The sequence below is a fragment of the Motacilla alba genome, chromosome 1 (assembly GCF_015832195.1).
Source record: "Motacilla alba alba isolate MOTALB_02 chromosome 1, Motacilla_alba_V1.0_pri, whole genome shotgun sequence".
Classification (NCBI taxonomy): Eukaryota; Metazoa; Chordata; class Aves; order Passeriformes; family Motacillidae; genus Motacilla; species Motacilla alba.
Genome location: NC_052016.1, coordinates 15,042,550 through 15,053,879, shown reverse-complemented (window position 1 = coordinate 15,053,879; position 11,330 = coordinate 15,042,550). Strand labels below are relative to the sequence as shown.

At 35.9% G+C, this 11,330-nt stretch overlaps 1 long non-coding RNA gene across 2 annotated transcripts; it reads right to left on the bottom strand.

Moving 5' to 3' along the window:
- Positions 1–570: 570 nt before the first annotated feature.
- Positions 571–10,290, bottom strand: LOC119710064. 2 transcript variants are annotated; one of them, XR_005259499.1, is made up of 5 exons: positions 10,223–10,290; positions 8,823–8,910; positions 6,826–7,106; positions 6,024–6,130; positions 571–2,670 (listed from the first exon to the last, which is right to left on the bottom strand). It is a non-coding gene; the product is annotated as an uncharacterized LOC119710064 (long non-coding RNA). The 2 variants fall into 2 exon arrangements; XR_005259498.1 differs by having other exon boundaries at positions 6,826–8,910.
- Positions 10,291–11,330: the final 1,040 nt, after the last annotated feature.

The following is an 11,330-nucleotide window of genomic DNA, read 5'->3' as shown; positions in this document are numbered from 1 at the left end:
AGGAGTATCTATCTGTATATATTTATGTCTAGATATGTATTTAATTTCTAAATTGCCAACATTATTTTTTAAGATTATGTAGATTTTTCATAAGTGAAAACAAAAATAATTTATGAGATGTTATGTAAATGCTGTATTTATTATTAGTGAAATCACAGTTTTACTTAAGTTCTATTGGTACAAGGAAGGTGAACTCACTAAATTCATACGACATTATTTAAAAGCTCTTAAAAGATACATGATGGATTTCAGAGGAGTTTAGCTTCAGAATTTTAAAATGTTCTTATAGTATTGAAAAGCTGCAACAAGCAAAGATGGAAGATTATACCGAAATGGATTTCACTGAAGAGGTTAAATCACAGGTTCCCAAATTAATTTATTTACCTCATATCAGCACAGCTGAGGGTATACCTCTTTAGATTATGTCAGATCATGCATATCTCAAGAGCAAAGCCTCTCTCATAGACCAGAGGACTGATCTTTTCAAAAATACAAACTAAAGTAATGCGAATATGTCTGGGCATAGAGTGGGATAATGAAGGCCAGTAACTGATGATGGAAAAAGTAATTGTAACCATGCATTTTTTTCACTTTCTCATTGGCTCCCTATTAAGATATTTGTATACTGAAAAGAAAGTAATAAAGACAATGATATAGACACTGAAATAAAGACACTGAAATACAGTCAGATTCTTTATTGCATCCTCATTTTCTGAATCTCATTTTTATTGGGACACATACACAACATTCTAGAAAGAAAAAAAAACAAAACGGCCCAAATACTTGATTTATAGGAAAAAAAATCTAATTTTCTCAATGCATAATGGTTTTGGTCCCATATAAATCCAAATAATATCCCCTGGAGTATAGTGCAGAAATATTTCAGAGAGAAGGTCACCTTTCATATGTGACTCTTGGAGATATACATTAAAAAAAGACATGAAGAAATCTCAAAATCCACTGCTTGATCAACCATTTTGCTTCACAGGAACAATCATATCTGAAAATCACCATCTCTATTTCAGCCACCAGGTGGATGTGGCAGTTACCAAAAGCAGAGTCAGCCCTCTTTCCTTCCGTGGAACTCCATAACATGCAGCACAGTTTCCTGGCATAAAACTCCAGAACATTGTGACACAGACATATTTATAAAAATGAAGTAAACCCCTCTTCCCAGCTGGGAAAAACAATTTCAACATTTCCAGAATTTTTCAAAGGCTTTTTTTCTCATTTAAAGCTGTAAATAACTAAGTACACATCCATCTTGGCAAGTGGAAGCTTTTGCATTTTTTTAACAACACCTGCAAAATGAAAGAGAAGAATGACAAACTAAAGTATGTGTGGGTTGATCACATGTTAGAGGGATGATTTTACATCCACTATATGATTTTTAAGAAATGAATTCATTTTGATATAAAGTGATAAACATTTCTTTCAAAAAAAACTTTGACAGAAAATATCATTTAGCTTTCCATGTTCTAAAGTTATTTTACTCTGAACTACTTTCCTGCAAAGTTACTGCAAACAGCATTTTACAGTAACCTAAACTAAAATATTTATTTTATGCAACTGATAGTTTGTGACCTATTTCTATATAGGTCTTCACTTTGCTCACCTATCACCTTAAAGTATATCAAGAATTTTTTCCTTTTATCTTTCACTGAACATGCCCTAAACCAAAAGGCACTTATATAAATCAGAGTGATCAAGAAATATGTTTGAAGTTCAACATTTTTAGCATCTCTGACATAGTTTGTCCATATTAATATTAAAATGAAACAATCTCAGTGAACTACAATTCAATTCATGGAATAATTTAACTCCATAAATATTTTAGCAAACACATTATTAGGTCCCATATGTAGCTTGTGTATTTGTGTGAACAAAATAATTCTAATGCTTTGGGAAAATCTGTGTCCTCCTGAATTGAATGATTGGTCCTACTTAATGATATATTGTATGTTATGGAATTACAACCATGTTATTTTATCCCTTAAAAACAAGGTAAGAATTCACTGCCAATATGCAATTCCTTTGCTATGTCAGTAACCTAAATCTGAAACATAAATTGTTCCAGATGTTTAGCCCACAAAGTTGCTCTAAATCTAGAGCATGGAGTATTAAATATTCAGATGGAAAATTTCTGATGTACTAGACTGGGAGTAGAGAGATTCAGGTTCTGCCTATTTTTATGTCACTTCAGATGCTTTCTTGATTTTTTTATGTTGCTTGCCTGACACGTCCTCTAAACATATGTGATGAGTCATGCTAGCTCATCAGGAAGGAACCCTAATCTGATTTATTATTATTTTTTCCAAAATGGGTTCCATATCTGGGTGTTATGCAAGCATCTCAGATATGAAAAAAAACCCAAAAAACAAAACCAAACACCCAAACATTCCGAAAAAAGATCCTGCAAATCTAGATCAAAATGTGATATCAAAATCAGATATCACATTTTATTTTACATTGTCATATTTACCTTTCTTCTATAAGCCAGCATGCAATCAATAATTAAAGAGATACATAAAACAATATTTTCTTGTAAGTAAAGCATTAGTCCATTACCCTTTTTTTTAACTTAATTTTATTTACTACCACTTGGCAGACCTGCTTCTTTCTTTCACTGACATCAGGCGCCTGGAAGTGATGTTTCCTTCGTTTACTGATCTATGAACAAATAGAAATGGTGATAATTGCCAGGATGCTCCAAGGAAAGATCATGAATTCCAGAACAAAACATCAGGGTAAGAACTCCTAAGTGTCTGTCCTGCTTAATGACCTTGGCAATAAAAAGGAAACATTCCAAACCAAAAAATGTTGATATGGGATTTGTTGGGTTTTGCACAATGCTTTTGGTTTTACTTGCATTCCACATCCTTTCCTAAAGCTACCCTCAACTATTTAACATTTACAAGTGCCACAGTCCAGTTCTAGACAGCCTGCAGAGTCACAGGGATATAGAATGGTTTGGTTTGGAAAGAACCTTAGAGATCATCCACTCCCAAACCTCTTGCCATGGGCAGGGACACCTTCCACTATCCCAGGTTGTTCAGAGCCCCATCCAGCCCAGCCTTGAACACTTCCAGGGATGGAGCAGCCACAGCTTCCCTGGACAACATGTTCCAGTGCCTCACTGCCCTCTCTACAAATACCTTTTTCCTAATATCTAATCTAAACCAACCGTCTTTCAGTTTAAAACCATTCACCCCTTCCCCTACCACTGAATGACCCTATAAAAAAAGCCCCTCTTTATCTCCTTTTTAAACCCACTTCAGATATAAGGTCTCCTCTGAGCCTTCTCTTCTCCAGGATGAGCAGCCCTAAGTGTCTCAGCCTTTCCTCGCAGGAGAGATCCTTGAGCCCTCTGATCATCTCTGTGGCTTCCTCTGGACACACTCCAACAGGTCCACATCCTTCCTGTGCCGAGGATCTCAGAGTTGGATGCAATGTTGCAGCCAGGCTACTCTTGAGAGCAGAGTAGAGGGACAAAGAGCTGCTGGTCATACTTCTTTTAGTGCCATAAAAAAAATTCTCCTCTGAACTGGAAAACCTTTAGAAGTGACAGCCATCAGAAATACATCATCTTCAGATGAAACCTCAAGGGCAGAAGGGAGGGACTGTTGCAGTTCTACCATTCCTTCAATCACTGTGGAAGATTCTCCTCACCTAATTTATAGTCATTCCAAACCTCCCTTGACTTATTACCTTTGTGGGGTTTTTCTCAGGGGCTGCCTAAGAAAGGTCAATTCCTGCATCTGACAACCAGCTGTTCAGCAACAGAGAACAAATGAGATGGGCTTAGCTGGCTCTTGAATGAGTCATCCTGGAAGTAAACTAGAAGGGAAAAAAAATGGCTGTAATTGGTGTGCATAAACCATTTCTGCCCATCCATCCTGAGTGGTGGAAAAGGAGGGAGGAAAACTCTGTCCCTCCTGCAAGGTTCAATTGTTGTCCCACCTCCTTTGCCCAGCCGAGGAACATCTCAGTGCTGTCAGTGCACTGCAGATGGAAAGGGGAATATTAAGCTGCCCACTTCTCCTCCACATGCTGGATAGTGAACTTAAGCCTAGACCACCTCAAAGTACCTCAGCAAGGCTGTGTGTTACACCCATTGCTGTAGCCTCCCTCAGAATGGATTTTAGCAAAAAACGCTGCAGTCACTGCTGCACTCTCATCTTGGAAGTATTCATCCTGGATCCATGGTAGTGAGAGGTTTTCCAGAAGCTCTAACAATTGCTTTATTTATATACAGCAGCTGATGGCTCACCTAATCAATATCCTGTCAAACACAGCTCTGTGAATGGGATCTTACTTCAAAAGTCACCAGGAACAATCTTTCTTACTTGGCTATCAAGTTTCTCTGACAGTGAAGGCTTTTCTCTGCATAGTATCTGCAGCACTTGTTACACAAACAGAAAGTCACTGATTGATAAGACTTGACTTATTAATTGTGCAAAGGGACCAATTATAATAGATTATTAGGATGAACCTTCATCCCTGAAGATGTTGAAACTAGAATCACAGGAAGTCAAATATTATGACAACTATTCTTTTTGGTTTGGATATGAGCTTGAAAGTTATTGAAATAAAATATCAATGGCTAGACATGCATATAATATAATTAGTTGTATTAAAATAATGCAGAAGTTCCCAAAATATGACTCATACTTCCGAGCTACCAACAAAAGAAAAGAACTGCTGCTGCTGGAAGGAGCAGTTGGCAAAAAGAGTCCGTGTACAAAAGCAACCCAAATAAAGAGATAATCTTCTCAAACAAGAAAGCATGCAGCTGGATATTTCTATTACTTTATGACTAAGTAGCATAATAGGGATGAGGAATGTGATACAGAATTCTTTGCCTTATACTTCGAAATCTTAGGAAGGATTTCAAATGCTGAAGAGCTGTTGCTGAGATGAAAGAAGCCTGTGTTCTGTATTATCATAGTGCATCAAATAAAAAAATTATAGGTTATTACATATTATAATTAAAGTCAAACCAATCCAACAGCTCACCTGATACTTTTTAACTGTATGAAATATCACTAATATAAACTGATTTCTCTATATGTAAATCTTAAGTGCATAGATCACAGACCAGTGTGGTTCCAGAAGGTATATTCAGTCTGTAACACCATGATCACCTAATGTAAAGCAATATACAAAATATTACTTACAGTGCAGTGCTGTTTTGATGCAGAGTGTGCATTCATGCATTTTTTAAATTAATGAAATTATTTTAGTACACAGGCCTTGCCAATGCCTCTGTTTCAATGGCTCAATATGAATTTCTCTTCCTTTGTGGCTGCATTGCTTCTATTTGGGTGACACTTCATGGGTACAAAAGTCCTAAAAGTTTTTATGCATAGAACTCTGTGATGGACAACCAAAAATATATTATCTCTATGGTAAAATAGAAAATGAAAGCTAGAAAGATGAAAATATAGTTAGAATGTGGCATAAATTTATTGGACCTTGCCATGTAATTCCTGTCAACAATTTGAACATACACATTCCAATGGCATAAACGGTCCAGTAGCAGTATCTGGTTTTAAATGTTTTACTCAATAGGCACATAAATGCATTTCTGAATAGGAAATTATGATTTTTTTTCCTCTTATCTTTTCTCATATGCAAATAGTTTTGAGAAACAGGCTGAGTTCTGAAAATAAAATTTATTTCGTACCTTGTAGAAATTCTCTATAAAATGCAAAGGAAGAGTGAAATTTATCTTAAGAGGATTTAGAAATATTTTCTTAAGTATTTTTCTTTCTCATTGCTAACTGTAAGCTTTAGTGACCATAAACCATTCATCTAAAAGAAAAGCCTTAAGGTTGCATATCCCCAGTTTTACTCTGACTTACAACTTAATCAAAATTAAATTTTAAGATTTCTGAAGAAACTCCATGGACAAATATAGCACAAACTCTTATTAGAAAATGATAATGGATATAGTATAATCTTATCTCCTTCAGCTTGACGTTCTTGTACCTTTTTTCAGTTCCCATGTATGTGACAATTACCTTTTGTTACTGCTGTTGCTGTGAGTAAGACAGTAGAGGTCAGTGCTGATGGTGTAAGTTGAGAGTTGGTCTGAGGTTCCCTTCTTGAGGAGACACTATCATCTGTCCTTTTCAGAAAAAAGGAAAAGCTGACGTTTTGTAAACAAAATCAACGGGCTAGGCTGACAGCCCCTACAGTGCTCTGTATTCAAAGATGCTTAAAAGCTATTATCTGATGAACATTTGTGAAAAAATGAATATTATGATATGTAGCATTGTTTTACTGTTTTAGTGAGGATATTTGCATATGGCAGAGACGGGGAGGTTTGTACACAATGTGAAGATGACATGTTGGCATCACTGAAAAGATAGGGACTAGTCACTTTTGAAAGGTCATTCTTCAAAGGAAATTATTTTTCTCTGTTATCTCGCACAAAATTGTTTAGTTTTCAAACTTTCCAAAGGCATTCAGATTTCAGTATAATCACAATAGTGCATTCCATTAACTATGAAAAAGATTAAGAATGACCTTTCATCAGGCAAAAGACACAGCAAAACTGGCAGCTTTATGTATTTATTTTCAATTAGATATAAAAATGCATCAATGTTCCAATTTTCAGCTACATTCTTGCACAAAGGCAAGCATTTCAGACTATGCAGGTACTAGGAAAATGTGAACATTTTATGAAAAATAAATGTTTATAAAAAACTGAGAGATATTTAAAGAAAGAAATGAAAATTCGTTGTGCCAGCAGTGGGACAATATAGTGTATTTAAACAAACAAACAAAGCAAGAAAGTAAACATCTGTTAATGGTCATTACCTACAAAACTTGCCCTTTTCCATCAAGGTGTTTCCTTGTTTATGCCTTTTTTAGGTACATATAGCATTCAAGTAAGAAAAGCCAAGCTGGACCTACAAACACCTTTTATTCAACCTCCATCAGAGCACAGGCTTGATTAGTCATGGTATCTTCACAAAGTTTGCCAGTTGGTCATAAAATACAGATTTGGTGAGGTGTGGGTTGAGGGTTCCCATCTTGGCACCTTGACCTGGATGACCTCTTCTTGCCCCCCAGGGTTTCTTTGCAGTTGACACCTGTGTCTGGGAGAGGATAGGAACAGAGTGGGAAAGTGGAGGAAATGGTGCACACCCAGCTTTTGTCTCACAGGTGGCTGGTAACAGCTTCCAATTTCAGGTTGTATCTGCAGAGCAATAGTTGCTCTCAGTCTGCTCCAAAACCCCTCAGATAGCACTGGATACTCAGACAATTAGCTGTGCTGGCATGATGTTCCTCTTTGGAAATGTTGAAAACTTCATTGATCTTTGCTCTATAATCAGCTATCACTGCAGCACAGACATACTAAAGGGTTTGGTTATGAAATCCTTCTGGATCCCATCAGATTTATCTCATTCATTATGCAGCTTTTTCTTCCTTATTAAAGAGTTCAGCCATTGGCAGGGTAGGGAGATTTCTTGATTAAAATATTTTGGGTTGGTTTGTAGCTCCAAGCTTTTCTGGAAGAGACTCTACAGCCATTCAAAGAAGAGAGTATTATTGTTAAATAAATCTCAGTGAAGCAGTGGTCAAATTGGATCTTGAGGCACAAAAGGGTCATGTACCATGATCTGCACTGCAGGAATTACCCTACATGTGAACTTGTTTGATGAATACCCCCTGAAGACCATCAATGTCCCCTGCAAGGGGCTCTGCTCATCATCTTTGGGTTCATGCAAAGAGTGATGAGCACATTCTGTGACAGGGGAGCCAATGCCAGATAGATAGGGCTTGTTAATCTTTCCTGGGTTAATCTTGCAACAAGCTGAGCTTTTTCTCTTTATAGAATCATTCATCTGAAGTCGTCATTCTTTATCAAGAATTCTAAAAAATCAACTGTGATATATTGTGAGTATTTTGCATTCTTACTATCATAATACCAGTTTGGGCAGAAATATAGGATTACAGCTGATTCAAAAAGCAGGAAAAATTCATCTCTGCTTGAGGGATTTGTTTTATAATAAATTCCTTTATTTTCTGGCAGATATCCAACAGAGAGGAATTCAAGTACTTTTTAAAGAATCTCTGTCAATATAAACTGATAAAAGCAATACTGAATTAGTCCATTTCCTGGATGACCTTTATTTTTTTCTTTTGTCAACTCTGCCTATTTGTAGAGCACTGAAAAACTGTTCTTACACTGTCGTGGTGTTAGTATTGTTAGATACATGCAAAAATATGTGATTTTCTTTGTAAGAACGTCCTATCTCCAAGGACTGGAATTCAAGCTGTTTATACAATACAAAATTCTGAAAGTAAGTTGGTCAATGGAGTATTATACCCAAAGTCAATATCTTCATTATGTTATCATCCAGCACTAATACAAATAAATTGTGATTTATCAGGAAAAAACACAGATATACAACTCCTATATCAGACCTTGGAAAATTTGGTTTTTGCATATAACCATAGAGGACAATTTCAGAACTCGTTTTCTAATAGTTTCTACATCAGCATATGTAGTCAGTAGAAAAGAGTAGCCCAAAAAGAACACTAACATTAGAAAAAAAATTCCCAGTGTCACTACCCCAGCAGTAGCCAGACACTTTCCTTATAAAAGGAACAGCTGAAACAGATGCTGGCTTTCAGTCCAGCTTTTCACCATTTAAACGTAAGAGCTTTACTTCAAGGAAGCTGACTTCTTCTTCTTTTTTTTTTTTTTTTTTAATTTAGTTAACTTATTTGGTGGAGAAAGAGGGGGGAAATTGCTTGAAATTTGCAGGTTGAAGTGAGTGACAGTGTTAGCAGTAGCAAGGCCTTACAGAAGGTTTTGTGTTTGCTCCCAAAACAACTCAGAGTGGATTCATGTAGGGTCCTGGCAGAGTGTGTTCCCTGGCAACTTCTCTTTGACTACAAAATAAATAAGAAAAGAAAGTGCAGTGAAAGCCTTTATACTTTTATATTCCAAATCAGTTTTAAACTACATTTCTATTGTTGTATCAGTCTGCTTTCTACCTCTGCATATGTCAGCATTAGGTGTACTACTTAGTCAGGATAAACAAAATAGTGTGTTCAGCCATTTTAGAAGCTCTGTAGAAAACATTTTTTGGTTAAAACTACAGGTAATAATGAATGGACTCTGATGTCTCCTAGAGACAAATTCCTTGCCTTGTGCCAGACCTTTTGCTGTAGCAGTTTGATATTTCCTCCAGTGGCACAAAGCTGGCACGGCTGGATGGCCCCTTACCCTGGACTGCGCACTTTGGGGCACAGTAACCAGGACAGCACAAAGCTCTTCTCTGACAAGGCAGCCTTGGTGGGGTGGGAAACATATCCACTGGGGGTCTCAGAGGTCTGGGAATGTCAATAATAGTAATAATAGTAATAATAGTAATAGCTATATTATGCATGAAAATTTAGTGGAAATGAAGGTGGGACAGCCAGCTTCTTGCATGCTCACCAGCTCTTCCCAGACAAGAAATTTTCTCATGGCGCAGTTCTCAATGTCCAAACATTTTCATGCTTCTTTGTAAAAGTGTAGCATAAAATGCTCTTGCAGCACTGTCTAATCTTTTGTGTATGTGTTAAGGTACAGAGACTTCTGCCCAGACATTCATGAGTTCTCTCTTCTTCCCATCTTTCTTTCTTTCTTTGTCAAATTGAACTGGAATTTGATTATTCTTTAGGAATCCAAGTCCCCGATCAGGATTTTGGAAATATGGCTTATTCCGATCATAACACCAAAATTTTTATTTTTGTGTTCTTGAAATAGACTTTTTTAGTATTACTAATAGTAGAAGTCGTAGTTAATTCCATATTGTGCTCCATCAAAATGATTCTGGTAATACTACAATTTCTACCTATGTAAAATTTTTGTTTATATTTCTACAATATTACCATTTCTACTTACATAAAATTTCCAAACATTCTGAAATCTTTTCCTCTTCTAATCATGGCTTCTTTTCTATTAAATCAGGATTGAAGTGCCAAATTTCCCCCAAAATGCCTATTTTATTAGTCTTTTATTCAGAGATCAAATAGTTATGTTCTACACATACACACACAAGGGATTTAATTACTCACTGCCTTGCACCTAGTTTACATATTTGTGCAAAATAAGTGATACATATGAATAAATAGAATTGGCATATACTGATTTTCATACAAACAAATGCACACACACGCATAAACAAAAAAGGAGGATCAAAAAGACAATACTTACAAAAATGCAGGAAAATATTACCAAGGACACAGCCACCTTATCTAGACTTATATGAAAGTACTCTTTAGAATTAGGCAACAAACACATTTATAACAGTAATCCTAGTCTAGACAAGGTCTTATAATGTAAAAGAAGATTTTCAGAATCATCTAAGAGCTATTAGTCCTCTTAAGTCTCGAGATGGGATCCCAGAGGCACCAGTTTCAGGTAAGAGCAAAACATGACAAAGCAGTTTAAAGAGGTCAGTTTAGAACAGACAAAGTGAATAAGATACTTTTAGTTTCATGTGCTAAACTCAAAAACAAAACAAAACCCTACCCAAACACAAGCCAAAACCTGAAAGATTTAAATATCTTTTGGAAATGGGATTTTTAGAAAATCCTTGATATGTGTAAAAACTTGTACCCGTATTGAAGACATTTGAAAACAAAAACCCCCAAAATTCTTATAGAAGATTTAGTTTCCTAATATAGATTAAAGTAAAAATTTACCTGTATAAATCAAGGTAAGATTAAAGAAATTATGAAAAACAATTTTTTCCCTATAAGTAAGTTGCCAGTCCCTGACAGCTTTTCTATTGATTTTTATTTTAGAAACTGCTTAGTTACACTCCAGCAGTCACAGGTAGAGAGATCTTATTCTCAGGATATTTCCTAGATGCTTTTTGCTTCTACACTATTTCTTTAAAAAGGCAAATATATCAAGGAAAGCAACTCTTATTGGCTGACATCCACAGTTAAAAGAAAATCTACATTCTTGCTAAAGTAAATGACACCATCAGAGACTTCTGTTTCTGGCAAGACTAGGAGAGATAAAAATTACTTTATTTAAAAAGAGACTACTCACATTAGATGGACATAGAAGATGATTCAATCTCTCCTCTACAAATGCATCCCCAGATACACTTGATTTAAATCTTACAGAAGATGAAAGAGTTATTGAAAGTTATATTAACCCCAAGGTTTTCTTCAGCATCTGAATGAAAATGCTTCAGTGCAAAGAACTGATGAGTTTCAGAAAATCTGGTAATTTTAATACTAACTGAGACTAACAAGTGCTGTGGTTAAGGATGGGTACAAACAATGTGCAGAAGGAAGGAACCAAGAGA